Source organism: Aptenodytes forsteri, unplaced genomic scaffold (assembly GCF_000699145.1).
Source record: "Aptenodytes forsteri isolate BGI_AS27 unplaced genomic scaffold, ASM69914v1 Scaffold40, whole genome shotgun sequence".
Lineage (NCBI taxonomy): Eukaryota > Metazoa > Chordata > Aves > Sphenisciformes > Spheniscidae > Aptenodytes > Aptenodytes forsteri.
Genome location: NW_008796077.1, coordinates 662997 through 668162, shown reverse-complemented (window position 1 = coordinate 668162; position 5166 = coordinate 662997).

Here is a 5166-nt window from a genome sequence, read left to right as displayed (position 1 = left end):
GGAGACAAGAAATAGGTTTGGTAATAGGTGTCTGAAATAATTTGCTGTTGGCCAGTATCCCTCCAGCCCTCTTTGTCAGAGACTCCTGTAAGACACAGAGTTACACTCTGCATCAAGAAGCTTAATATTTAATTTAGTTTCTAAATCTTGACTTGTTGACGTACTTATTTAAAGCCAAACTGGAGAAACTCCATCGGAATTTGCTCCCGGTTCAGTGTTTATAGCACCATGGCCTCTGCTGGACTTCTCAGCTTCAAAGTCGAGGTTTGCAAACCACTGTGATCATCCCTAAACAAACAAAAAATAACAGTGCATTGCATCCCTTTCTCATCTCCTGATTGCCAATAAACGAATCTGCTAGGAAAGCATTCAATGTGCAGCAGAGATTCACTAGGATCCTTTCAAGATATGGCATAGAGAACTCCAGCAGCTGACAGTGAATATTTGATTAAATTGGATGTCCCAACATAGTCAAACATTAGGTAGAAAAGCTTTCAACTCCTTGGTGGTGCAGGGAGAGGCAGTGCACGTGCACCCCCAGACAGGCCTCAAAGGAATCAGACCATGGTAACCCTTCCACCAGAAAGGGAAAAGCAGCTGGCAAAACGTGATACTGCGGGGTGGGCAACGTGGGCTCCGGCCACTTTGAGTCCAGCAGATTTGTTTAGCCACCCTGTGCCTGGTTCATGGCTGCTCTTTCTCTCCAGGAGCCAGTACCACCTGTGAGGAGCTGGCTATGGGTTGGTGAACTGCTCTAGCAGCTGCAACCCATCCCCACTGCCATCTTCCTCAGGGACCCCTCCTGCCCCTCCTTTTTCAAGTACCCAAAATGTAGGTGCCATCTTTGCATGATGAGGGGCGGATTAAGTGAGGACAGAAGGTTTATGGAGAAAAAGGCAGGTGGGAGCTGGTTGCTGCCACATGTTATGGCTGCCTTGATGTTTAATAGCTGATCCTCCTGTACGCTGTGTGCCCTTGACATTTTCCACCCTTCATGGAACAAAATGCGTGCTTTAGTGATTCAGATCTGGACTCGTCCAATCCAAGATCTTCCCAAATGCCACAGTCAACAAGCTGCTGTGCCCAAGGGAGCTACTACAAGCCAACAGCATGCATGAGGAAGCAGCTCACCTGATGCCTGGCATCTTCTGGAAAAACAGTACTTCAGAGGAATCCTTTGTGATACAGCCTAGAGCTCCAAGGAGTTTAAGCTGATGTGGAGGTGATCTATGCACACTGCTGCCCTGCGTCTGCCCATGGCCAGACCCAGATACAGCAACGTCAGACAGTCGTACCTGATGGATCTCAGTTTAGGGCAGACCTCTGTAGATTTCCAGCCTTCCACTGTACATTTCTACGCTCTGTATTTGTCCTTCAGTGAGTGGGGGACTGCAAAGGGGCTTCTTCTGGACATTTGTCCCTCAAAGGCAAGCTTCTCCCTTAACAGATGATATTTCAAATCGCTTTAGCTTCTACCTGCACACCTCAATTGCTTTGAAACTTGCAGGAGCTCTGTAGGGCCAAGCATGGACTTAGCTGGGCATCCAGAAGTCTTTGAATCATGGGGTTCCTCAGATTATTCCATCTACACCCAAATATATAGCTCACATTGCTACTCAAATTGTTCTGCAATCTCCATGCAAAGGTAAATCACACCCCACAGCAGTGGGTGGGTTGTAAACTGAAATGCATAGTGAGAATCACTTGGTCAGAGGAAATTCCCAAAAAAATCCTCTACCCACTCTCCATTCATCAGTACATTTTACATCCTACAAAGCTTTTTATAAAAATGTGGGGTTTTTTCCTCCCCCCCAAAACTGAGGCTCTCAGACTCTTGCAAAAAAAAGATCTTGGACTGTAGATCAGCAATTGTAATTAGCAAGAACCAGTTCTGACACATGTAAAACATTGTGAGATAAAAGTGTTCACATCTCTGCTTACAAAAAGCTCTCACCCATGCCACCTCTTATCCCTGGGGGGCTTTGGGGGCATGATTTTACCACAGTAATCCCACTGAAGCTGTGCAGTCAATGCACGATGATCAGGGATCAAATATGAGGTGGGAACATCTTACATAAACAAAATCATAGGTAACACAGACTAGCTGTACACCATGCTGCAAGCATCCTCCTAAAAGTGAAAAGGTCTGCAATGTGCTGGTGATTAGATCCCTCAACTGATGCCCACCCACATGGATGCCTTGACCTGGGACACAGACACACAGGCGGCGCTTCCAGATCCCCGATGCAGAGCCAAACTGGTGCCACTGGAGCAACAATCTTGTTAATTCCCAGCATGGGTAATCCACCCTCGATAACACAGGGCTGATGACACCAGTACCGCTGGACTGGGGAAGTCCCATGTCAGGAAGCTGTGAATGACACACTCCTGGAGGTGGCTTATGTGGTGACGTAAGTCAGGGCTGACCAACTGACAGCCCCAGGGCTGGATCTGATAACAGGCAGTTTATCTGCTTTCCCAGAAAGGCCAGTCTGTCCGTGGGATGATGACAGATGGCAGTGCATGGGGAGATGGAGGAGAGGCTGCAAACCTGGGGTTAGATCGAGTCATACACAGTGCCTTGTAAATACAGCTGCAGTGGTCTGCGTCCTTAATACTTGAGACCTCAGCACGACAAGGAACCACTGCTTGTTCTGGGCCAAAAAGACCAGTGAGAGAGATGCTACCAGGACTAGTCAGCCCTTTCCCAGCTCTGCTCCCCAGCTGTTGGCTGAGCAGCGTGAAATGCAGCAGACAAGTCTACACTGGTCCCTGTAAAATAAAATATTATTGGTTCAAGGACGGGAAGTCCTCAAGACACAGAGCACAGGATGATGTGCTCCACACAACATGGCAAACATGGAGGCTGTGGATCTGTGGACATCTCTCGCCACCGCAATGCCTCCCATCCCCCCATACCCTTCCTTTTCTGCTGGCACTGGTTCCTCTCAAAACACCCCGGGTTATGCTGGTGAAATATCTAGGGGACAATGTAACAAGCTAGATCAGAGAGCTGATCCCAGCCAACATAGCTCCGTTTCTGGTCAAACTATTTTCAAATTGGATGAGTTGTTCATCTGGCTTACCCTTCCCAAAGGAGAAGGGACATAAGTCAGTGTAGAGATGGAGGGGACTTTCACACTTGTGTTCAGCAAGTGTGCTCTCTCATCTGCCAATTTGTTTCCAAAATGATGGGCCATTTACCACCCTTGGCAACTTCTGTAACGCAAATGGCTGTGGAGAGCCCATTCCCACCTGTTACTCCTGTCCAAGAATTCCTGCCCCTGATCAGGACTTGTGCTACACACCACACCTCTCCTCCGAGTGAGAGAGGCTTTCATGGCTGGATGCATCTGCAAAGACGAGGGCAGACACTCCCCTTGTATTTGTTCCTCACCTGGGTGTGCATCTGCATGTGAACTCTCAGGCAGGCAAGTATATGTATGTGAGCATGTGTTTATTAGGACTAAAAAATGCGTTTGTCAAAATCTCTAGAGTTAAAAAACAATCATTATGTAATTACATTAAACAATTAACCAACTGATTCATCAGTTAGAGGCTCACCAACAACACCTGAAACCCATCCCAGCCACTTAACAAGGCAGAAGGTGGCACAAACAAAAGCAGCTCCCAGAATGTCCTGGAGGTTAATGGCCTTGTGCTCTGTCCAGGTAAGAGAAGACACTTTCCATTCCTGGCTGCTCACATCTGGAAGCTGATGGCTTCTGGGCATTGTCTGCTCTGAGCTGCTGGTTTAAGGTGTTTTGATATAGAGATATTTCATGTAACTCTCTCTTCAGGTCAGTACTTTGTGGTTAGGCACTCACCCAAAATGCCCGTGCTGCCTAACTTCAATCCCTCCATGATAGTATATACTTAGACCTCATTTCTCAAGTAATACAGTTAGCAACAAACAACTTCTTCAGCAACCTTTGAAACTCTTTGTTGGCACTCCCTTCTGCTCAACAGGGTCCGTGAGCATAATGAATATGCAGAACACATAAAACTCCATGAAACAGCCTGCTCCAAGTCTCCAGAAAAGATCCGTCTGTTATTACCGGAGCTGTGATCTGTAACACTGTAGTTAAAGGCTGCACAGGAGAGCACACAAACAAAGACAGAATGAAGTTGGGGAAGCAAGTTTAACTTTGCCATCACCTGCCTCCCAAGTGGGTAACCATGCAACACTAATATCTTTAAAAAAGAAGTCTCTGGGTTCCTTCAAAACAAAAAATAAAGGGAAAAAATCACCACTGTGCTTTCATACGCTACTGGAAAGCACCATGTCCTATAGAGAGCACCAGTGCCACTGTGGTCTAGGCCCATGGTAAAATAATTTGGCTAGCATGGCTCAGCGGGTGAGCCTGTGGGTTGGGACCCCGTGAGCCAAAACTGCACTCAGAGGTGAAAGACACTGCTGCAGACAGAGTTACACCAGCAAATCTCTGCTTGTAACATTCACCTTGCTGCCAGCTGGTTTTAGACAAGGTTGGTGCATCCTTGCTGGGAGGGCACCACTGGCAGAGTAACCAACCATCTAGTTGATGCCGCTAAGTAACTACCCTGAGTCACCTTGGCTGGTAAGGTCTCGCTACGTGGTAGCATCCCATTGCTGACCCTGCAACCAGAACTGCCATCAAGCAAGGACCCTTCTCACGATGGCCAGCAGCCTGCTGCACCGGGGCACATGCTGGCAGGGGCCAGTGTGCAGCAGCCCTGCAAGCACTTGACAACAGTCTGTGTGCACTTCCTTCAGTATGAACAGGAAATCCAACACGACCTCCACAGCGGGTACCTGCGCCCCAGCCAGCCACATGATCAGGTAGAAAGGCTTGGTCAGAGTGACACTGGGGGAGAGGAAGGCACTGGAGGGATGGCTCTCTCCAGAGAGCTAATCTTACGCCGTTTGCAGCATCAGAGGCAGACGGGGTCCCTGCTCAGGAAGCAGCGTGAATACAATGCAGGCGAATACAGTTGAAAATTAGTGCTTCACATGAACACACCACCATTCCCAGCATGCATGGGCTGGGAGCAGAAATGACCTGCCTGAGGTTCCCCAGTTGCCCCAGGCCCAATCCTTACCCCAAGACACGTAAGTGTCCCCCTCAAGCTGGGCCGTGTCGTGACAACGCGGCGTGTCGCGACCAGGGGGCGTGCTGCGAGCAT